The sequence below is a fragment of the Pseudophryne corroboree genome, chromosome 4 (genome assembly GCF_028390025.1).
Source record: "Pseudophryne corroboree isolate aPseCor3 chromosome 4, aPseCor3.hap2, whole genome shotgun sequence".
In the NCBI taxonomy this organism is placed as follows: domain Eukaryota; kingdom Metazoa; phylum Chordata; class Amphibia; order Anura; family Myobatrachidae; genus Pseudophryne; species Pseudophryne corroboree.
The window spans coordinates 808,888,760-808,913,901 of NC_086447.1; the positions used below are offsets into that span (position 1 = coordinate 808,888,760).

General features: G+C 43.1%; 1 long non-coding RNA gene across 1 annotated transcript; it reads right to left on the reverse strand.

The window, feature by feature from the left end:
• Positions 1-7,246: 7,246 nt before the first annotated feature.
• Positions 7,247-18,433, reverse strand: LOC134911802 (uncharacterized). The gene is made up of 2 exons (XR_010176852.1): positions 18,234-18,433; positions 7,247-7,558 (listed from the first exon to the last, which is right to left on the reverse strand). It is a non-coding gene; the product is annotated as an uncharacterized LOC134911802 (long non-coding RNA).
• Between the last annotated feature and the right edge of the window lie 6,709 nt (positions 18,434-25,142).

A 25,142-nucleotide genomic window follows, 5' to 3' on the forward strand; every position in this document is an offset into this window, starting at 1 on the left:
TTCACCCTGAGAGTATAGAGTGTACCTGGTGAACAACAGCTTACGTTTTGACTTGTCCAATAAAAAATCAGACCATTCTTTTCTCGCTAAATCCCAACACACATGTACAGAAGGTGATTTAGATATAAGATATTCAGCCTCAAGCTGGTAGCAGGTGCGCTCAAGACGACACTCGTCCTCTCTACTGGATTTTTTAATAGCCACCACTTTTTTGATAAGGGAGCCACAAATAGATGCTTTAAAAGCATCGTGTCTAACAGTGGTTTCACCATAGGAGGTATTATGCATTTGAAAATCCCTCCAGTCAGTAATCAAGTCAGTCCCTTCTCCCATTAATGACAGCCAGGATGTATTTAGCTTCCAAAATTTTATTCCTTGGGGCGTTAAATTATCCAACACCACAAACAGAGGAGAGTGATCAGAGATCCCTCTAGATAGGTAATTTACCTGAACCACTTTAGGGACCAAATCTGGGGACACAAGGGCCAAATCTATACGAGAAAATGTGCTAAAAGTAGACGAATAGCAGGAGTACTGGAGATCCAGGGGAAATCTAAATCTCCACACATCCACCAAACCAAGCTCCGACACTAAGTTAGAAAAAGGGGTTGGGGAAGAGGCAGGAAGTTCATTCCCTGGGGCCTCCCTCCACCTGTCCAGAATAAAGTCCATGACATTATTATAGTCCCCTATACAAATAGTTGGAGTGGAAGGTGACAGGGCAATGAAAGAGACAGCCTGCCGTAAAACTTCATTACTATAGGGAGGAGGGACATATACAGCAAGAATGTTCATGAGAATAGAATTAATAAAGGCCCTAAGGAAAACAAAACAACCATATTGATCTATATGGCTGTGCTCAAGATGGAAATTTACAGATCTTTTAATCAAAATGGAAACCCCTCTGGCATTTTGTGAGAAAGTAGAATGAAACATCCACCCATCCATGGCTTTTTAAGAGCTAATACCTTGCTGCCAGTGAGATGGGTTTCTGAAAAACAATCAATATCTGCTCTATACTTTTTTACTTGCGACAGTACCAGTGCTCTCTTGATTTTGTTGTTAAGGCCCCGTATATTTCATCCGAGTAGGTGGAGCCCCTCAGATATCTCTGTCATAGAAGTAGAAGAAAAAAGTGAGAGAGGCGGGATAAAAAGGTAAAAGAAAGAAAAAGAAGAAAGGATGAGACATAGCAGCATAGGGAAACACATAATCAAACACAGATGAAAAGACTTCCGGGGGCGGAGCCAGCGAGTATGGCTGCCTTTTAATGTGGCTCCCTGAGCTGAATTGGAATCCACAACGATCCCCTAATATTAACAAAAATTGGGACTTCAAACACCTAGATTTTCGTTGCTGACACCTGAGGGATCTCAGGACTGCACAATTATTGGGGAGACTTGCCAAATACCCCGGAGTCAGGCCATCGGAAGAGACGGCCGGCAGGCTTGCCAACATGGCGTGGGCGCGAAAATGAGGCTGCCTATGTGAACGTGCCCTGATGGTTCATATCCCTGGTGATGCTTGAGCCCACTTGAACTACAACCCCTACAGACCTAGAGGACGGCGGCGCTGTGAGCGGTGAGCCCGTGGAGTGGGGCTGAGAGGGAAGGAAAGACGCCTGATCGGAGGACGCTGTATGCATGTGCCGCGTCTCGGACGGGTGCCCGGCCACTGAAAACAGCTGCAGGTGCTAACCTCCCAGCGGGACGCCAGAGCCGCTTGCGAACACGGATGAAGAGGAACCGCTGGCAGCCTTGTCCCTGCTGAGCCCGCGACACGCTGGCTGGACCGGAGGGCACTTCAAGGCAGAACAACTGCGGCAGTGGACAGCGGAGTTTCCCGCACGTCACCCGCAGCGCGGTGATCGGAGCCTAGACAGGAGTTTAAAAGCGGAGACCACAGGACCACACACACACGGCTCCCCGCAGTGCCCCTCCAAGATCCGCGCCTTTTGTTTCTTCTACCCACCCAGGTACTAATTCTGTGTGTACACCCCTTTTCTCTACTTATTAACATTCCTTATAACTACCTACACCCTTCCCATACTTGAATCCGCCCCCCCTTATGTGTTTCCCACATCCCCCCCTTCTCATATTTTCCCTCCCCACTCCATGATCCCTTCTGATATCTCCCTCCCCTCTACTCTGCACATTTCTCCGGGACAACAGGACGTAGGCTGTGATCAGCTGTTTGTCACTCCGTATAATAATCACAGGGCACAAGGTGGACTGCTCTAATTTGATTTACGGACAGTTTATGGACTGGTTCTAATTGGCTCCCACACCTATCAGAGAAAGTGGACGATCCTATACACTGGGGAGGTTCTTTTATAGAGAACTTCTACGATCCCCCTTGTCCCCCTGTTTCACATTTCTTACCTCCACACACAGTACAGGTTTTCAGACTTTCCACAGAGTTAGAAACGTTGTATATGTGCCTGTAGTGACACCTGGTGGCGGGATTGAAAATATCTCTTAAAATCTAACTTGCAGGCTGCTGCCATCGATTTAACATACTTACTTGTTGTATGATCCGCACAGGTTCCACTACGCTTGGTTCTGCTACGGGTTTAAATTTTTGCTTTTATTCCTAATTTCTTTTTTTTTTTTTTTTTTTCCCTCCCTTTATTTATCACGAAATTGCTATTACCCTTGCATATGCTTCTGAACTAGACGACTAAGATATGATGTCTGTTATGTGAGTGGCAGTTGCTACGTCTCTTATCTACCGTTCATTTGCCCGTACACGACTACCGGCGTTGGTGTGACCGCTGGTCTTTTGACCTCCGGCTCTATATACTTGCCAGGTGCCCTTTTATGTACAAGCTACTCATTTTGTGATAATATGTAGTTAACGTTTCACTTTCAGAGTCTAACGAACACATCTCAGTAAGACTTATGCATACTTTATAGGGGTTATTTTACTACTGTGGTTATTATTGGTCCCCCCTGCTCTGCTTCTACCGCTGGTCCGCCGTGGTATGGACAAGTATTTGGCTAAGAGCCAAAATCCCTCCGCAGACATGCCTAGTTCCGTGGCTAAATCAGGCTATAAACGCCAAACCAACCAGAAAACAAATGCTTCTCACCCACCCTCTCCTCCTTCTCCATTATCGGGAGGAATTGAGGACACCCATTCTATCCATATGGCAATTCCGTCACCAGCGGATAATGCCAAAGAAGTTATTAACATGCTAATGCCCCTCATTGATAAAAAATTAGAGGATCTGCATGCGCGACTAGACACATCTCTAGCTAAGATAGAGTCAAACACGGCTAGAATAGACACTTTAGAACAACGAACCAGCGATGCTGAAGACTCAGTTCACGCGTTGCAACAAGAACTAGCGATTAAATCTCAAACTATACACACCATGGTCGAGAAACTTGATGACCTGGAAAACAGGAATAGGAGATGTAATTTACGTTTTATCGGCATTCCCGAAGAGGTAACTGACACACAATTGCAGGATTACGTTGGGAACCTTGTCCCGTCTGCTCTAGGTCTGCTAGATTCTGACTTGCCACTGCCAGTGGAAAGGGCGCATAGGCTGGGTGCAATTCGCAGGGATAGAGGTAACCAATCTAGACCTACTATTGCTAAATTCTTGGATTACAGAGACAAAGAAAAAGTACTGCAGGCTTACCGCGCTGCCCCAGAGCTGCGAGTGGGGGGTCATAAAATCCTGGTGTTCCAAGACTTCTCAGCCTTGGTCTCACAGAAACGTAAGGCATTCTCGGAGGTCTGTAGGTTTTTAGTAGACAAAAAGATAAGATTCGCTTTACTCTATCCAGCCAAATTGAAAGTAACTGAAAATGGCCGCACTCAGTTATTTACTGACCCCCAACAGGCGAAGTCCCACTTCCTTAGACATGGCCCGCCCTCGCCTGCTCGCTCTAATGCCAGTTCACGGGACTAGGTGGGTCACACTCATATAGCCCCTAGTCATGCTATCTTCTCAGGGGGGGGGGGGGGGGCGCTTGACCTGAGCCCACTTGGCAACCACACCCTTACAATTATCGTTTATTTCTTTGCCGCCATGCCAATGAAGGAGGGGGCTCTGGGGGTCGGAGGGCCGGACGCACTTCCCCCTTATATTAGGTCTTACCCAAGATTTTAATATTTACCTAGACTCTGAAGGTTTTGGTTTGTTTTTTTTTTTGGCTTTTTGTTTTTTCTCAATCTTCTCTTTGTTTTTCATTTAGGATGTTTTGTGGGTTTTCTATAACTGCACTACAATGTTTGTTGTTTGTGTTGTTTTTTGTTCATGAACGGAGCATTCCCTCCATTACGGTGGGGAATCCTCAGTTTGTTGGCATGGGTCAATTAGATGACCCACGTTTAGTTATAGTTCTAAAAAATGGAAATGCATTACTTCACCTGAAATTACTGTATGTGATAACCTGCTCTGTACCCCCAGCAGTCTCCAGGGGTTGTGTGACGGGGGAAGGGGGCTGGGACCTGAGCGCCAAAGTCTCTCGGACCCCTGCTGTTATACTCTCTGAGGGGGAACAGTTGCTCCCAATTGGGAATGTTTGGGGCGCTCCGGGGAACCTCAGTCATCTCTTCATCGCCGATGATGGCGGATGATATTAGCCGCACAGCTGCGGGCCGGGAGACCAGCCACCGTTCTATACTGTCTTGGAACGTGGGTGGACTAAATACCCCGATCAAGAGAAAAAAAGTACTCATTCACCTTCGTCGGAAAAAACCCTCTATTACCTTCCTCCAAGAAACTCATTGGAGGCTGGGCGATGAATCTACTTTACGAGCCCCCTGGTTGGCGGAATGCATACAGGCCTCTTACTCCTCAAAGTCCAGAGGAGTGGCAATCTTGTTTCATAAACACTTGAGATACGAGATTCTCCATACACTGGTGGACCCTGAGGGCCGCTATTTAATTCTTGATGTGGAGATTGAGGGTAGAAAATTTACCTTAGTGAATTTATATGCACCCAATGTGGCAACCGGGGAATTTTTACGTCACATTACGCAGATTCTAGCCAGCAGAACCAATTACTCTTTAATAGTTGGAGGAGACTTCAACGCGGTGGATGACCACATACTGGACAAATCGGCTCATGTTGCTAGACCAACCTCCCCATGTTGGCAATTTATACAGGAGATGAAGGAACTCTTAGAATTGAGTGACCCATGGCGCTTACTAAATCAAACGGACAGGTCTTATAGTCACCTTTCTAGGGTACACGGCACTATGTCCCGGATAGATTATATATTGCTGGCCAATCATCTATTGGATCAGGTGAAAAGTACTGCATTGGACGATATTGTTATCTCGGACCATGCTATTGTACGATTAGAGCTATATGTGGACTCCCGGGGGGGCGTGGACCGCCTTTGGCGTTTTCCGGATCACCTATCAAATTCAGAAGATTTCAAGAAATTCCTATTACATTCCTGGCATAATTTTGTAGATGACAATATAGCACATTGGGATGACACGGTCCTTTTTTGGGAAGCGTCAAAGGCGGTGTTGCGAGGTCATATAATAGGTTACGTAGCAAAGTTGAGGAAGGACAGCTCAAGACAATATCATATTTTACACAACGCTTTGTCCCAAAGCTTCAACATGTATAAAGCCATCCCCTCGGAGGAACATCTGGAGGGATATGTCAGAGATAAAAAATTACTTGATGCCTTTCTGACGGCTCAAGCTCAACAACGCTTAGACTACACCAAATTTCATTACTATAAGTGGGGCAACAAAACTGGTAAACTACTGGCCACTATGTCTAAGCCGAGAAGACAGCGCTCCTTCATAGCAGCGTTGAGAGATGATTCCCTGAACAAAACTTACACAACGACAGATGACATTTTAACACATTTGAGTGATTATTACACTGCCCTTTATAGCCCCATACCCCCACACGAAGAGTTACAAAGGGAATTCCTGACTATGGCGAATTTACCTCACCTCAGTACTGATCAGCAAGAGGCGCTTGACGGGGACATAAGGGAAGAGGAAATACGGGAGGTTATTGCTTCTCTACAGCCACACAAATCGCCTGGACCAGATGGGTTCACAGGGACATACTATAAATTGTTACAACGGGAACTGACACCGACGTTGTTGGAACTATTTAATAAAATCTACAGGGAGCACCCAAACTACTCTTCCTTTTCTCAAGCATTCACGACACTAATCCCCAAACCGGATAGGGATTTAATGTCAGCCGACTCATATAGGCCCATTACTCTTTTAAACTCTGATTTTAAGATTTTTACGAAAATAATGGCCAATAGGTTACAATTGATTCTTCCTGACTTACTGACGGACCACCAATATGGCTTTGTTCGGGATCGCCAATCAGTTAAAGCCATCCGAACAGCCATAGCGGCCACAATTGCGTCGAGGAATTCACCCCATTCAGAACATATCCTCTTAAGCCTAGATACACACAAAGCTTTCGACACTGTGGCGTGGCATCATTTATTTGATGTGTTGGAGTGTAGGGGCTTCAGCGACAGGTTCGTGAACCTCATTAAATATCTATATACTGCCCCGAAAACCTCGTTATTGGTTAATGGCAAACGCGGTACTCAAATTACCATGCAAAGGGGCACTAGGCAGGGCTGCCCATTATCCCCTCTTCTCTTTAATTTGTCTATAGATCCCCTCTTCCGAGTTCTACAAGACTCCACCGTTTATAAGGGTATTCCTATTGGAAACATGGAGATAAAATTATCTGCCTTCGCGGATGATGTTCTATTATATATAGGGAACCCTAGAGAGTCATTACGGGATACTTTGAGATTGTTAGACGATTTTGGTAAAATATCGGGCTTTCAGGTTAACCTTGCCAAGTCAGTAGGTTTATGTTTAAAAACCGGAATAAGAAGTCCAGGGTGGGGCCGCCAGCTGCCTATCAAGTGGGCTCCCATATATATCACGTACTTGGGCATCAAACTCCCTAAATACCCATCAGAATTATACAGGCTGAATGTTAAGGCGGCGATTGACAACATAGCGAAGGAGTTGGAGGCTTGGAAGAGCTTGACGCTCTCATACCTAGGACGGGCTAACTTGATTAAAATGTGCACATTCCCCAAACTGTTGTATATCCTGCAATCCCTCCCTGTACTGCTTAGTAGATTTGACGTAGCATACATAACTAAATTGTTTAGACAATTCATATGGAAGGGTAAAAGACCGCGTATTGCTATGCATAAATTACAACAGCCTAAAATTAATGTGGGAATTAATTTCCCAGACGTCCAAAAATACAACCATGCTTCTTTATTGAGATTTTTAAGAGACTGGTTACATGATAGTAACACTTATGCTAATACACAGCTGGAGGCACAATTTGTAGGGTCCAGAAACCTAATATCTTTCCTTCACGGGGTGGAAGCGGAATTCGACCAGGAATTGAAAGATAACCCTCTTCTTTGGTCGACATATCGCCTGTGGCATATTCTCAGACGCGTTAGAAATTTAGGGGGGCACAAGTCCTTGTTTCAGACGTTCCTGGGCAATCCGGAGTTCCAACATGGGGAGGCGGTCTTTCCGTTCACGCTGTTCAGTAGAGGGGGCCTGAAAAACATACGTCACATAATTAATGAGGGTAGAGGGAAGCCATTGACATTTGCAGAGGCGCGGGAGATTTACCCATTTATCTCTGACTTCCCATTAGCGTTCTTTCAGATGCAACATTATGCCAGCTCAGTGATCACAGCTCTTTCGGAGGCGGATTTTACTAACGATTTAGATACTATGCTATTGACCCCGCCTGCCACGAAACGAGCTATGTCCATACATTATAGAAAACTCACCACTTTACTCGACCATTCTGCATCACAATATGGGATGCAGAAATGGACATCTGATTTCCCTAGGCTTACCTGTGAAATACTTTTAAACAGCCTGCTTCAATCCTGTAAGCTATTGCCTTCGGCACAGTATCAAGAAATGTTCTATAATATTATCCATAGGACCTATTTCTCCCCACATAAGCAATATTTGGCAGGCATGACGGATTCGGATAGGTGTCTGAAATGCCATACGCCCGAATCCGATCTCATGCACTGTTTCTGGCTATGCCCGATTATCCGACGTTTCTGGCTGCAAGTACGGCGGTATGCCATGGATGAGCTGATTAATTTTATCCCCTTCACGGCGGAATGGGCAATTTTCGGAATTCTTCCACCGGGGCAGAGAGTCACAAAGGGATGTAAAAGGTTACTTTTGGCAATAAGTGCGGCTGCACGAAAGGCGATTTTACAGGCCTGGATCCTTAAAGATCCTCCTACCTTACTTCTATTCAAAGGGAAATTACACCACCTATTTCAAATGCATTGGATAGAAACTACTATACAGAAAGATAAACTGGTGGGGCAGTTCTTTGAATCCTGGGAAAGCTACATCGCCACCCTCCCCACTGATTTTCAAATTAGAATAAAGAATTCATTGAAAGAAACGCTATGGTATGAGACCAGATCGGCGGTTGGTGACCCTCCTATAGTAATAGTAAATTGATTGTTGGGGGTGCTGCATGGTCCCGGCCTCCTCATAAACCCATAGTATGGAGACTAGCAGGGTTTTTTTTTCTCCTTTCCCCCATTCTTTTTATTTATTTATTTTTACTTCTATTCTGGGGTTCTATCGCTTATAGTCTTTTTACACGGAGGTGTATTAAGTGATGTTATGATGTGTACATGCCTCTGCTCAACACTACATCTGATAACAGACCGAAGATCTGGTGTTAATTGGCATTGAGGATTTTTCTGCTTAATGTATTTGATTACTTGCATGTACATATTTCTCGATAATGCGGAACCTGATATTTTTGTATTGTGAAGTGATGCATTGTTAATAAAAATGATTACGTTAAAAAAAAAAAACACAGATGAAAACCCAGAGACTGCACACGCTGGAAAGAGCACATATATACTGTGTGCTGGCACCAAAACTTCCCTATAAAAAAACATTGTGAGTATACTTCAATAGTAGTACAGAAAAAATACAAGACCTTGCAACAAAATAAAATAAGTGCAAGAAAACAACAGAAACCCAACTGCACCCCACCCCGTATATTTATTGGAAACCTAGATATACCCATAGCCCAACTAGAAAACTCCCCCGTGTTCAACTAAAACTTCAAAAGTTACAAAGGTGGGAATATTAGGAATTAAACACTCCTGACATATAGCTCCCAGTAATAAAGACAATACCTGACAAAAAGCCATTTTAGCATACCCCAAAGAGAAAAAGAAATAAAAAGACAAAAAGAGTAGCACTACAGCTGTTTAGCTATTTTGTTCCCCTTCTTTGACATACAACCAAACTGATAAATGTTCACATGTGGTGAAGAACCGCTGCTTGTTAGGAAAGAAGGAAAAGGTTAATCATTTCAACAAATAACAACAATAGCTTCTGGCCTCAGCGAGGGGCACGGGGTCTCTGCTCCAACCATACTTCAGCTTCTCTGAGTATTAAAAAAGTGTGTGGAACCTTCATAAACCACACAAAGCCGATTCGGGAACAACATAGAATACTGGATTTGCCTGTCTCTCAACTTACTCTTGATCTGTAAGAACTGTGACCTGGATTTTTACACATCCATTGCGAAATCTGGATACACGGTCACAGTATGGTTCTCAAACTTTAACGGCCCATGTACTCGAGCTAGACGGAGAATAGCATCTTGATCTTTGTAGTGTAGCATACGGGCGATGAAGGTACGAGCTGGAGCACCAGGAGGAGGAGCCTGGAATGGAAGACGATGCACCCGCTCAACAGCAAACTATGCACTAAATTCCTCCACTTTAAAGATGCTCAGGAGCCAGTCCTCCTGGAATGTTTCCGGATGCGAGCCTTCCACCCCTTCTGGTAACCCAACAAAGCGTATGTTATTCCTCCGGAGTCGGCCCTCCATATCTGATAACTTGGTCTTGACAGCTGCCATTTGGGAAGACAGATCAGCAACACAGTTCTTGAGTGGGTTAGTAACAATCTCAAGGTCGGATACATGTTACTCCACTCCCCCCACTCGCTCTCTGAGTTTCTGCATGTCGTGACGTATGAGCGATATGTCCGCTTGAACCTGACCAATCTTATCGGTCACTCGTTGCTCAGAGGTAGTAATACCTTGTAGGATCTGTTGAGTAGAATGTAGAACATCTTCAGCAGAGGATCCCCCTGAAGGGTCCTGGGGGGAAGGAGGGGACAAATTTCGGAAGGGCGGATGTGCAGAGGATTGATTGTTCCCTAGCAAATCTTTCCAAACGTGCTGCAGCTCCAGCTGCATTTCCTGTTTTGCCCATAATGACAGTATCAGAAAGCACGGTACCAGACGTCAGTATAATGACACACAGCGGCAGCAGGTGGGCCTCACAATATACTTTATAATCAAAACTGCACTCCGAAGACATCAGTAGAGGGGTACTCAGAGGCAGCAGGTGGGCCCCACAATATACTTTATAATCAAAACTGCACTTCCAAAAATCATAGAGACTATACAATATTATAGATCCTGTCAAAGGTATAGTATACCAGGTGGATCCAATGACAGTCCTATGACTTTAATGAAAGGTGAATAGAAGTCCAGAAATCTTATCCGGACAACAGCCAGAGATCAAGTTACAGATAGGGCACAGTCAGGTAGGCTGAGTATATTGGCCAGTGCACCATAAGGCAAAGAAGAAATGGTGTCTGACCTGTTACGTAAGATGTCTCCGCTCTAGTGCAGCACAAGTGATTGCAGGAGCAAGGCAGTCACACTCCTGTATAGTACTGTCTGAGCAGGCATACGCCAGGCAATAAGCTGCAATGAGTCTCCCTCCCAGGAGAGGTATATAGTACAGCGGGCAGGCAGCTGATGGATGAGGGGACCAGAGATCCGGAAGTGGTGGGCAGCCTTCAGCAGCGCTGCACACGTGTCAAAGATAGCTCCAGTATCAGCAGGGGGGCCACTGCTGCAGTAAGGCTCTCCGGAGCCAGACAGTGTAGTCAGCAGCGCCCGCACCTCAAAGCCGATGACAAGGCAGTGTCCCAGACCCCTTCAGCCACAGGAGCCAGCAGGGGGGCAGATCACCAAGGGAACTAGCGTGGCTGGGGATCCAGAGAACAGGGAAGCCGCACCTCACAGCAGTATCCAAACACTGCAGCAGATCCCAGCAAGTCACCCCAGGGTATCCACAGGGGGTTCATAGACAAGTAGGGTGATTGGGCAGCCACATTCATCAGGTATGCAGGATAAAAATAGGATTTTTGGGGGGAGCTACAGCAATGTGCTGATTATTCAATGCTCTGCCAAGCCAGGCCCCCCCTCCCCCAGGAACAGATGTATTTTACTTCCACCAATCACCCCTAGGGTGTGAGCTCAATGGTGGAGTCTCGATACAGACAATAATGGGTCCAACCACCAAATTCCCTTCACGTATCATAGTTAGCATAGGACTTCTTCTGGGGTTAAAAAAGATCTAAAAAGAAAATAAGGAGCTGTCAAGGAGATTCTTATTTACATTATTCTTTTAGTGGATGTGATTCTGTAAGAAGTGGGTTTGATACATACGGCAATTCCTAACAAATTGCAGGTAAATAAAATAAAAACTACTAGATTCCACTGGCCAATCAAATGAGAACCTATACATGAAATGGGAGTTATCATTAAACTGCGGTACAAAGTATGAATTAATTCAGATAATTATATTAATTAAAAGTATAATTCTGCATAAAGCAGTTTTAGTACATACCACAGATTGCGATAAATAACGGGTAACAAAGGATGTTCCCTAGTGAAATCACTGGCCAATCATGTCCCTTAGAGGATCAATAGACACCTATACATAAGAATAAATTACAATGCATAGCTCAGTGTCTAATACATGTATGGGAGCTATATGCATACATATTTATTTACTTAAATCACAATATCAAATTATGATCAATATAGAAATGAATTAATACAATATAATTAATATAATTTTACAGAAGACAATTAAGACCACATTGAGAATTCCACAATATAATTAATATAATTTTACAGAAGACAATTAAGACCACATTGAGAATTCCAGACAGCAACACCATAATTATGCTTACATATGATCCTTCTAGGTACATATTAATCAGCAGGGTTCCTACTCCTTCAGTGGATGCAGTGGGAATGAACCTATCTGCCCCTGCTGGGTATTTATACCTAACAGACTGAGACATAATTTCCTATGGGAAAAAAGTGGGTGATATGACCATACCGCTATGTTTATTGTATAACCTAACAGCTAACATTATTGGAAAGCAAGACCTATCCGTGTCCATATGAACTCAAAATTCTGGAGACTGTTAGTGAGCTATTTGCTCTACTCTCATGTCCGTGAGCAAAAATGGGAGTGCGGGACCTCCAGCTGTTTCCGGGTTTGGTAGCAGGTGGAACGCTTATCAGCGTTCCAACGACAGCCAGTTCCAGATTTGGCGCCAGGTGGAACACATGTCTGCGCCTCACCCATGGCTGAGATTGCTGCCTTGTTCCGCTCTTGGTGGAACACACTAATATATATATATATATATATATATATATATTAGTGTGCACTGTTTTAACAATGTTCTTGGGCTGGATTAGAGGGACACATGGGGGGATGAGGCTGTGTTGATGGGGAGCACAATACAGTGGGGGAAGTGAAGCACAGCACTACAATGCCACGCCCTTCTGTGAGACCATGCCCTTTCCACAAGGCCAGGCCCTTTTTTCTCCACAAGGTGGGGGGGGTCCCTAGGCAAAATCTTGCCTAGAGAACCAAATTGGTTAGGACCGGCTCTGCATAGATGCCTACAGGCTGTCCTGTGCTGAAAAGTGCTTGGCAACATTCCTTGGTTGTGGTTGCTGGGGTAATTACATGATTGGAAACCTAAAAAAGTAGAGATGAGCGGGTTCGGTTCTCGGAGATACGAACCCCCCCGAACTTCACCTATTTTACACGGTTCCGAGGCAGCCTCGGATCTTCCCGCCTTGCTATGTTAACCAGAACGCGCCTGAACGTCATCATCCCGCTGTTGGATTCTCGCGAGATTCGTATTCTATATAAAGAGCCGCGCGTCACCGCCATTTTCACTCGTGCATTGGAGATTGAACGGAGAGGACGTGGCTGCGTTCTCTCCCTGAAAAGCTCCGTAATCTGTGCTCAGTGTGCTGCAAATATCTGTGCTCAGTGTGCTGCAAATATCTGTGCTCGGTGTGCTGAAAATATCTATGTTCTCTGCCTGAAAACGCTCCATATCTGTGCTCAGTGTGCTGCAAATATCTGTGCTCAGTGTGCTACATTGTGGGGACTGGGGACCACCAGTATATAATTATAGTAGTACAGTACAGTAGGCCATTGCTGTATCTTGCAGCTCTGTGTCAAGTATACTATCTCTGTGCTGCATTATTGTGAGCAGTATATAGTAGGTCAGTGCAACATTTTGGTGAACAGCAGTATACATATAGTACAGTACAGTAGGCCATTGCTGTATCTTGAAGCTCTGTGTCAAGTATACTATCTCTGTGCTGCATTATTGTGAGCAGTATATAGCAGGACAGTGCAGCATTTTGGTGACCAGCAGTATACATATAGTACAGTGCAGTAGGCCATTGCTGTATCTTGCAGCTCTGTGTCAAGTATACTATCTCTGTGCTGCATTATTGTGAGCAGTATATAGTAGGACAGTGCAGCATTTTGGTGACCAGCAGTATACATATAGTACAGTACAGTAGGCCATTGCTGTATCTTGCAGCTCTGTGTCAAGTATACTATCTCTGTGCTGCATTATTGTGAGCAGTATATAGTAAGACAGTGCAGCATTTTGGTGACAAACAGTATACATATAGTACAGTACAGTAGGCCATTGCTGTATCTTGCAGCTCTGTGTCACTTCTAGTATCCTGATCAGTGCTCAATATCTGCTGCATTGTTGTGACCAATATGTATACTGTACTGTGCGACGTGTGTTATACACCTGGTGATTTTATACATCCTGTAATCTGTACTGAGCGATGTGTGAGATACACCTGGGGATTATACACCCTGTATACTGTACTGTGCAATGTTTGTGATACACCTGGTGATTATACACCGTGTATACTGTACTGAGTGATGTGTGAGATACACCTGGGGATTATACACCCTATATAATGTACTGTGCGATGTGTGTTAGACACCTGGTGATTATACATCCTGTAATCTGTACTGAGCGATGTGTGAGATACACCTGGGGATTATACACCCTATATACTGTACTGTGTGATGTGTGAGATACAGTACACCTGAGGATTATACACCCTATATTATTATTATTATTATTATTATTATTATCCTTTATTTATATGGTACCACAAGGGTTCCGCAGCACCCAATTACAGAGTACATAAATAATCAAACAGGAAAACAGCAACTTACAATTGAAGACAATATAGGACAAGTACAGGGTAAATAAACATAGCTACATCAGCAAATGACACTGGAATAAGTATCAGGTGGCAGAAAACTGCTGGATGTGGTACAGTTGAAGATTATTAAAGTAAGACAAAGGATAAGCACATGAGGGAAGAGGGCCCTGCTCGTGAGACCTTACAATATAAAGGGGAGGGGTAGACAGACAAGGGTGACACATATGGGGTACATAGAGAACGTGTAACATAGGGTTAGGATGAGATTTGGCTGGGTTTGGTGAAGAAGTGGACCCCCAGAAGGCACAAGTCAATACTTAACATTGCAACATTTTACTGGGCTATGCAGGAGAAAATTAAAAATAGGGGAAAATAAAAATTTAAAAAAAAGAATCAATAACTTCTACCGCTTTCAAAAAGGTCAATGGAAGCTGAAATAATGGACAACTACCTCATGGAAGCCAGATACAGTATACCAAACAGTACTTAGCAGAGTTAGGAATGATTGCTTATGAAATACAGTAACATTTTGTCATAATATTTCAGAAACTGCATGGCTGGTCTCTTGCACTCTTTTGCTCTAATACAGAACCTGCTTTAGGATGATATATTCAAAAACATTATGTCTCCATAATCCCAAAAAACGTCAGTCTTCTTGGAAAGTGGTTTGTTCCTTTGTAAGGGAAAGAGAACAAACATTCTCAAACAACGGTTTCTCAATTTCTTTTTCCTCTGGGAAGGGATTGTGGATTCGCAGGAATATCTGAGCATTTCTGTAATCAGAAAGCAGAGACTTTCTACAAATGTTTACGAATAATTCCAGTGATTTTGTCATTTTCTTCCAGTGATTTGGACCAATAATACCATTGATTAGAACGAATAATTCCAGTGATTTTGTCATTTTCTTCCAGTGATTTGGACCAATAATACCACTGATTAGAACGAATAATTCCAGTGATTTTGTCATTTTCTTCCAGTGATTTGGACCAATAATACCATTGATTAGAACGAATAATTCCAGTGATTTTGTCATTTTCTTCCAGTGATTTGGACCAATAATACCACTGATTAGAACGAATAATTCCAGTGATTTTGTCATTTTCTTCCAGTGATTTGGACCAATAATACCATTGATTAGAACGAATAATTCCAGTGATTTTGTCATTTTCTTCCAGTGATTTGGACCAATAATACCATTGATTAGAAAAAATAATTCCTGTGATATTGAGGTGTTTGTGTCGCTTAGCTTAGCCGTCCAGCGACCACAGTGCACCTCTTTTTTTCTTTTCTTTGCATCATGTGCTGTTTGGGGCCAATTTTTTGAAGTGCCATCCTGTCTGACACTGCAGTGCCACTCCTAGATGGGCCAGGTGTTTGTGCCGCCCTCTTGGGTCGCTTTGCTTAGTCATCCAGCGACCTCGGTGCAAATTTTAGGACTAAAAATAGTATTGTGAGGTGTGAGGTGTTCAGAATAGACTGGAAATGAGTGGAAAGTGTGGTTATTGAGGTTAATAATACTATAGGATCAAAATTACCCCCAAATTCTATGATTTAAGCTGTTTTTGAGGGGTTTTTGACAAAAAACACCCGAATCCGACAAAAAATTTTCAGGGAGGTTTTGCCAAAACGTGTCCGAATCCAAAACACGGCCGCGGAACCGAATCCAAAGCCAAAACACAAACCCGAAAAATTTCCTGTGCACATCTCTATTAAAAAGGCATTTCATGTGATGCCTCTTACCATGCAGGCTTTTACAACTGGCCAAATGTTAATGGGGGCATTCAGTTAGTTACGGGAGGTATTGAATTAGCAGACAGTTTTCTCAAGCAGTAACCAATAGATTCCGGGTTAAGTGCCCGGAACAATGCATTAACCACTTGCGGGGAGTCATTGTAAGCTCAATTTGTTTGCACCTCAGGAAGGGGTGAAAACTGAAGTCCACAATAAGTGCGACTTGCAGGCTTACCATGGTCTGTAACTGAATAGCCCTGGGCACTTTAACTGGGAGCTACAAACCCACCATAAGTGTGGCAGGTAATTGAATACAGTCTGAAATTAAGCCACAGTTAAATAAATACTCTGACCTTTGTAGCCTCTCAGGGTGATTTGATTTTCTTTATTCCCCCATCATTTTTGGCTTAAATTTTTTATTTTATTTTGTGTTATTTCTTTCTGTTAACATTATTAAGGCTATACTGTGATGGCATTAACAGATATTGTGTTTATACAAGTCCTGCTGTACTACTTGATAAACAGGCTCCCACATGCAGATACAGGGAACTGCTGGAATATCGATGTTATTGCTGGCAGAAATCCCTTACATATAAAGGTCATAGTGTAAAAGCCCTATTGCTGATGAATCATTCTCGTTTCTTTTGGCAAAAAGAATTTCTACCCTTTGATATATCTGCCCTATAGTTTGGCAGAGGGCCTAGAAGACAAAGAATAAATATAGGACAAATTAATACAGTCTCTTTCCCCATTATAAGAATAATAAAAGTACCAACTGTATATAACTTGAGAAAGTTTGAAAATGTACAGTTACATGTATAAAGTAATTTATTTCCTTGAAACAGACAAAGCACAAACATTTAATTTGATCCGGGCATTAGGCTATAACATAGCTTCTGCCCTTCAGTCATTAAACAATCATTAATTATTTCAAACATTAATCATTATTACCATCAGCCACTTGTGGTCCTCTGTGGTCAAATCCAGCAAGCATATTATATTACCTTCTTATTATATACTAGAATATATATTTGTTTCATGTTTCCTTTCTTGCATTTGGTAACCAAGCTAATGTGGCCAAACATATGATTCACAGTATTCACAGCTGCCAGACAAAATACACCACAGTGATCAGCTGTGAGCTGTCCACTGACAAATATTATACATAGCCTTAAGGGCCCCATACACTTACACGACATAACAGTCCGTCATGTCGTATAAGATTTCGTCCAACCTCCCGGCAGCCTCCCCGTTGGTAAGATAGTATTAGACATATCGTATGCAGTTTTTTTTGCATACGATGTATCTTTTACTATCGCATCTATTTACTGCGGGATCCGACATATCACGAGTGCAGCGCTCATGATATGTCGGATCTAGGGGGATCCGATCCGATGCTCACGGGAACGTGCATCGGATCGGGGAAAAGCACCCAAAAAATGCCTGAATTCACCCAATATATCGGGCCAAATGCCCGAATTGGGCTGAAATCGGGCATAATCGGTCTAGTGTATGGGGCCCTTTAGTGGCTGGCTGCAGCGATCACCTTCCCAACAGCTGCAGTGACAAACACAAGATTTCAAGAGGGGGGGTTCCAAATGCAATCCACAATCTCCCATTCTGCACAACACTGGAGCAAGTGTGGGAGTCTGGGGGAGTAACCTATTACCAACCCTGAACATAAGTACTTTTTTACACTATGGGGGTAATTCCAAGTTGATCGCAGCAGGAATTTTTTTAGCAGTTGGGCAAAACCATGTGCACTGCAGGGGAGGCAGATATAACATGTGCAGAAAGAGTTAGATTTGGGTGGGTTATTTTATTTCTGTACAGGGTAAATACTGGCTGCTTTATTTTTACACTGCAAATTAGATTGCAGGTTGAACACACCACACCCAAATCTAACTCTCTCTGCACATGTTAAATCTGTCTCCCCTGCAGTGCACATGGTTTTGCCCAACTGCTAACAAAATTCCTGCTGCGATCAACTTGGAATTACCCCCCATATACTGTATGGAATACAGTAATGATCTGACACTATAGATGGTCTATAGCATAGGTTGTATCAAACATTTAAATAATATAAATAAGTGGTTAGGAAAAGGTTAAACATACCATAATAAATACACAGACATAATACAACCAGTACTGCACTTTCTAAGCACACATTCTTCCACCTAATGCAAGGCTCCTGTCTATTCTCCCTTGTAGCTACTCTCTGGTCCAGTGCGCCGAAGGAAGACTCAGATCCACACACTCAGCAAACTTGGTAGAAGAAGCTGTTATCACTGAGCATGTGAAGCAGCTCTGCTCTGTCCCTTAAACTGCATGATGTGGTGGCAGCTCTAGTAATCATAATATATACCATTGGTATTGTTGTCATAACTTGAGCCACTTGTCAAGAGGAGGGGTGTTTCTGAGCAACCAGAAGCCCCCAGTCGTGTTTGCCTAGACATGTTTCAGCAGGAGGAATTAAAGGAACTAATACAAGTCTTTAAAACAAAGTTGATAAAATAGTCTCTAAACAAACCAGTGACAGTTCCATCTGACCAAATTGATGATGTGCTATTGATGTTTGGATTAAACTATGCCTCTGTGATCAAGTGCTCAAACATGGCATAAAAGACAAATATATGCTTTAATCCTGCCACCTAATTTTGTGCAGGGAGCGAGAATAGGGCCAGCAAAACAAATCGCGCAAGTGTCTTTGGTTTTGCTTATTGACATGGCCATTTAATTAAGTTGCAAAGAACACTACCAGCATTTAAAACAACACAGGGAAATCTATAACAGACAAAATGTTCAACACTACGAAATCACAGAAGATTTTATTCCTTCAAGAAACAATCAATAAGGTATGATTCTAAATAGAGGGAAAGATAAAGTAATAAAACATATATAAATGAGATATTGATTTCTAGGCCGTGCAGAAAATCAAAGTAAACTACACACAAATTTCTCTAAACAATGATGAGGATGAAAGAATACGAGCTACGGTACTAGCTGTGCAGTCCTACTTATGGCGAACCCCTGCTGCCTTCTCCCATTCAGATTCCCACCTTTAATCTATAAAGTTAGGTAAGTTAGGGAGATATTTATGTAGGCACGGGGGGCTTTTTTTTTTTTGTGTGTGATCGAAAAAAGGATATACAGTAAGTCACTAGGTAAATGTAAAAATGAGACATATAAATTGAATAGACAATGGGCCTAATTCAGAGTTGATCGCAGCAGCAAATTTGTTAGCAGTTGGGCAAAACCATGTGCACTGCAGGGGGGACAGATGTAACATGTGCAGAGAGAGTTAGATTTGGGTGGTGTGTGTTCAAACTGAAATCTAAATTGCAGTGTAAAAATAAAGCAGACAGTATTTACCCTGCACAGAAACAAAATAACCCTCGCTAGTAACTTTTTGCAGTGCAGCGATCAGATAGTCGTCGCCCACGGGGGAGTGAATTTTCGCTTTGCAAGTGTGCGAACGCTTTTGCAGCCGACGGCACAAAAAAGTTTTTAGCAGTTTCTGAGTAGCTCTGGACTTACTCAGCCGCTGCGATCACTTCAGTCTTTTTGGTCCCGGAACTGACGTCAGACACCCGCCCTGCAAACAGTTGGACACGCCTGCGTTTTTCCAACCACTCCCTGAAAACGGTCACCCACAAATGCCCTCTTTCTGTCAATCAACTTGCGATCGGCTGTACGAATGGATTCTTCGTTAAATCCATTGCCCAGCACGATCCTTTTTGTACCCGTACGACGCGCTTGCGCATTGCGGTGCATACACATGCGCAGTTTTGCCGAGATTTAACCTGATCGCAGCACTGCAAAAATCTGCTAGCGAGCGATCAACTCGGAATGACCCCCATGGTTTTGCCCAACTGCTAACAAATTTGCTGCTGCAATCAACTCTGAATTACCCACAATGATCCTAATCTGAAACAATCTTGCATAGACAATGTAACTTTATGCATACAGTTTTGGGGGCAATTCAGTTAGCCACAGGGTTTACCCCACAGCTGATTGATTGCCCCACATGGGGATAAGCTTTTCAATTAATTAGCCTTTTCCCCGCTAGTTAAATCAAAGGCTAATGCATAGAAAGTGAAACCCACTGAATCCGCATAAGATGCTACATCTAGTGGGTTGTTAAATCATAGGGCTGCTCTTGAGGCTGCAAGGGAAAATCCTGCCTCTCAGGATTAGCGAGCGGGGTTCCTGCAGCTAATTAAATGAGGCAGCGCAATGAATTAGCTGCAGGGTTAAGCCCATGTCTTTTTGTATTCCCTCCTTTGTATGTATACTTTGCAAAATTGCAACAATACACGCATGGAAAAACATTTATGCACCACAGTTCAATTCAGATAATTTTATTTTTTATTTACATGAAACACCATAATATCCCCCAGCGCCTAGGGTGCCGAGATAAAGGGGGGGGGGGGTACTCTTTATTCTGGCAACCCCCCTTAACTGGCAGTGGCACATTAGGCAGGGAGAGAAAAGATTGATTACAGCAGCAGCCTCTGGGATACATGTACTAAGCAGTGATAAAAGTGGAGAAGTGAGCCAATGGAGAAGTTGCCCATAGCAGCCAATCAGCATTACTGTAACATTTAGAATTTGCATACTATAAAAGTATACAGAGCTGATTGGTTGCCAAGGGCCACTTCTCCACTGGCTTACTTCTCCACTTTTATGACTGCTTAGTACATGTCCCCCTCTGTCACCAACCCAGCACACGTTGCTGTGTGCTTGGCTGCAGAGGACAGCAGAGCAGCGCAATCAGTCCTCTTTCCCTGCATTATGCGTGGCGGGGGGAAGCAGTCGAGCAGTCCCCAGCACACCCCCTTCACAGAGATAGACGAGCGCCTACACATCTAACTTTCCTAAGACAATGGTTAGGACTGGACGAATCCACAGGTTTTTCTATGAGGAGGTTTCATGCACTAGTCCCACAGTCACTGTTATCCCAAATGAAACAAGCTGCATGTCACAAAATAAATCTATATTTATATAACTATTATACTACAGAAATACAATAATAATTCAGCACCAAGCTAATGGTAATATCAGAGTAATTCAGGCTATTGTTGGTAAGCACCAGAAACAAGCACGGAATTGTCATGTTAAAGGAGTAGAGAGATTAGGCAAAGGCCAGAGCTGTAACTAACATTTTGGTGCCCTGTGCCACAAAGAGAATTGGTGTCCTCCCCCCCCCCCCCATATTTAACATAAGCACAGTGAGCAATGGAAAATATAGGTGCATGGCTTCATGGGGAAGGGGTGCGGCCAAAGAATAGTACCAATATACATTACGCCGCACAGTAGTGTCCGTTATTCACATTACCCCACACAATAGTGTCCATTATTCAGTACCCATTACACACGTTATGCCCACACAGTGGTAGAGCCCTTTACACACTTTATGCCAAAACAGTAATAGTGCCCCTTACACTCATTATGCCCACTCACACAAACTTATGCATACATACACAGCAATGCATACACACCAGCACACACATACAGTATACACACACATAGAAAATTTACAATATGGTCCTCTCATCTCACCAACATAGTAACATAGTATCTAAGGTTGAAAAAAGACAATTGTCCATCGAGTTCCACCTATTTGTGGTCTCCTATGCACGATTATTTTGTATAAAATTTTGACTGAAGTTGATGACTGCCGTAACATTTTACCCCTCTTTTTTATAATAACCATAGTGCTTGACTATGCCCCGTAACCCTGGATATCCTTATCCATTAGGAATTTATCTAACCAATTCTTAAAGGTGTTGACTGAGTCGGCCATTACAACTCCCTCAGGCAGGGAATTCCAAACACATATCGTCCTTACCGTAAAAAAGCCTTTACGCCGTATTGTGCGGAATCTCCTCTCCTCTAACCTGAGCGAGTGTCCACGAGTTCTCTGTGTTGATCTAACCAAAAACAAACAGGTCCTGCGCAAGATCTGTATATTGTCCCCTTATATATTTGTAGATGTTGATCATGTCCCCTCTTAATCTCCTCTTTTCCAGTGTAAACATGCCTAGTCTTTCAAGCCTTTCCTCGTATTCCAGCGTCTCCATACCTTTAATTAGTTTGGTCGCCCGCCTCTGAACCTTTTTGTACACAGTATTCAAGGTGTGGACTCACAAGTGATTTATATAACGGGAGTATAATACTCTCATCCCTAGCATCAATTCCCCGTTTTATGCATGCTAACATCTTATTAGCCTTCTTTGCTGCAGTCCTACTTTGGGTACTACTGCTTAGTTTCCTATCTATGAGGACACCTAAGTCCTTTTCCAGTACAGAATCCCCTAATTTTACCCCATTTAGTAGGTAGGTGTTATTTTTGTTCTTGTTACCACAGTGCATTACTTTACACTTGTCTGTATTGAAGCGCATTCTCCATTTCTCTGCTTTCGCAGCTTCTAATTTAACTAAGTCGTTCTGAAGCGACTCAGCATCCCCCTCTGCATTTATAACTTTACACAATTTGGTATCATCTGCAAAAATTGACACCATGCTCTCTAAACCTTCTGTTAGGTCATTAATGAAAATATTGAACAATAGCGGTCCTAAAACTGAGCCTTGCGGCACACCACTTAGCACTTCAGTCCAATTTGAAAAAGATCCATTAACCACAACGCGCTGCTCCCTATTATCTAACCAGTTTTTGACCCAAGTGCATATTGTGCTTCCTAGCCCTGTTTCTTGTAGCTTGTAGATAAGTCTCATGTGTGGTACAGTGTCGAACGCTTTGGCAAAATCTAAAAAGATTACATCCACCTCTTTACCCTAAACTAGGTTTGCGCTTACTGTTCATAAAAAACAAGTAAGTTGTTTTGATACGATCTGTCCTTCATAAACCCATGTTGATTCCTTTTAATGACCTTATTGACTTCAAGGAACTTCTGAATACTATCTCTTAGAATACCTTCCAATACTTTCCCCACTATAGATGTAAGACTAACTGGTCTATAATTACCTGGTTCAGCTTTACTTCCCTTTTAGAATATAGGCACTACTTCCACTATATGCCAGTCCTTGGGAACCATACCTGATATTACTGAATCCTTAAAGATCAAAAATAGCGGTTTTGCAAGTTCAGAGTGAAGCTCCATTAGAACCCTTGGGTGAATACTAGAGATGAGCGGGTTCGGTTCCTCGAGATCCGAACCCCCCCGAATTTCACGTGGTTTACACGGGTCCGAGCCAGCCTCGGATCTTCCCGCCTTGCTCGGTTAACACGAACGCGCCCGAACATCATCATCCCGCTGTCGTATTCTCACGAGATTCGTATTGCATATAAAGAGCCGCGCGTCGCCGCCATTTTCACTCGTGCAGTGGAGATGATAGCGAGAGGACGTGGCTGCATTCTCTCAGTTTCTATGTTCAGTGTGCTGCAAATATCTGTGCTCAGTGTGCTGCAAATATCTGTGCTCTGTCTGAAAATGCTCCATATCTGTGCTGCATTGTAGTTGTGCGCAGTATATAGTAGGAGGACAGTGCAGAATTTTGCTGACCACCAGTATATATATAGCAGTACGGTACAGTAGTCCATTGCTCTACCTCTGTGTCGTCAAGTATACTATCCATATCTGTGCTGCATTGTAGTTGTGCGCAGTATATAGTAGGAGGACAGTGCAGAATTTTGCTGACCACCAGTATATATATATATATATATGGTACTAGGAAAGAAGAAGAAGCGCCTTATGGTGCAGTAATTTTGTTAATAGTGTATTTACAAACACAAATAATGGAGAGATCCGTACCAAATAGCAACTTGTGTCAAGGCCTATCAATTCCTTATCCAGTGGCTGTTCTCCACCTATATATCAGGAGACATAGAACATCGCCATATAGTGTAGTATCTTAATGTATCAACCAGGGGTCCCACCCCTATAAATCACGCGTACCAAATCAAATCTTTAACCTGCACGTGTCATATAAACCTTTATCCAATCCGTATAATACAATGGAAGACTCCCTTGTATTAAAATATAAAAATAAATTTTTAATACATAGAAATAGAATTTTAAGTACTTTCTCCTTCTGTAGGTTCAAGGTTTTAGGATCATAACCTCTACTGCAGAATTTGTCCACCATCTTATCCAATTCGGTAGAAACCTTTTCTGGAGCACTAGTAATTCTGGCTACCCGTATCATTTGGGAGTCCGTAATGTGCCCACGATAGGACCCAACAACCCTGAGTTTGTAAGGAAATGGAGAAAGTACTTAAAATGCCTAGGGATCAATTACTGAATCCAGCCCGTAGGGACCCTGACACCATTTTACCTTGGAGTAGCGATTACACTACTGCTAGTCCCATTATTAAAAGAGCGTCAAAAGCGTTATGGCCGATTGTGCGTTCCGATAGGGATTTGCCCATGTTGCATAATCTTAGACCAGTGGCTGCATTTAGACGTGGCACTAATTTGCGGGATAGATTGGTGAAGGCAGACATCTCGGGGCGCAATGAGTTACCACCACCTAATGTATATAGGAAACCGCCCGGTTGCTATAGTTGCAATAACTGCATCACCTGCAAATTTTTATTACAATGTAAGAAGTTCAAACACCCACATTTGGATAAGGTCTATGACATTAGGTATGTACTGACTTGTAACACATCCTTTGTTGTGTACGTGGTGGTCTGCCCGTGTGGTTTATACTACGTTGGGCAGACCACATGGAAGTTTAAGGAGCGCATGAATGCGCATAGATCTGCTCTAAAATTGATTTTCAATGGTAGGGACGTGGACCAACCAGTGGCACGTCACTTCCTCGAATTTAAACATCCCCAGGAATCGATCAAATATTTTATGATCGATCATGTGCCTGCTTCCTTACGGGGTGGTGACAGGGCTAAGGCTCTTTTAATCAAAGAATCCAGGTGGATTGTGAGACTGGGTACCACTAAACCAGCAGGGCTCAACGATAAGATTAACTGGAACTCCTTAGTGTAGGTGTTATATGTATATGCATTGAATCTCTGTCTGAAGTTAGAATATTGCATTGATT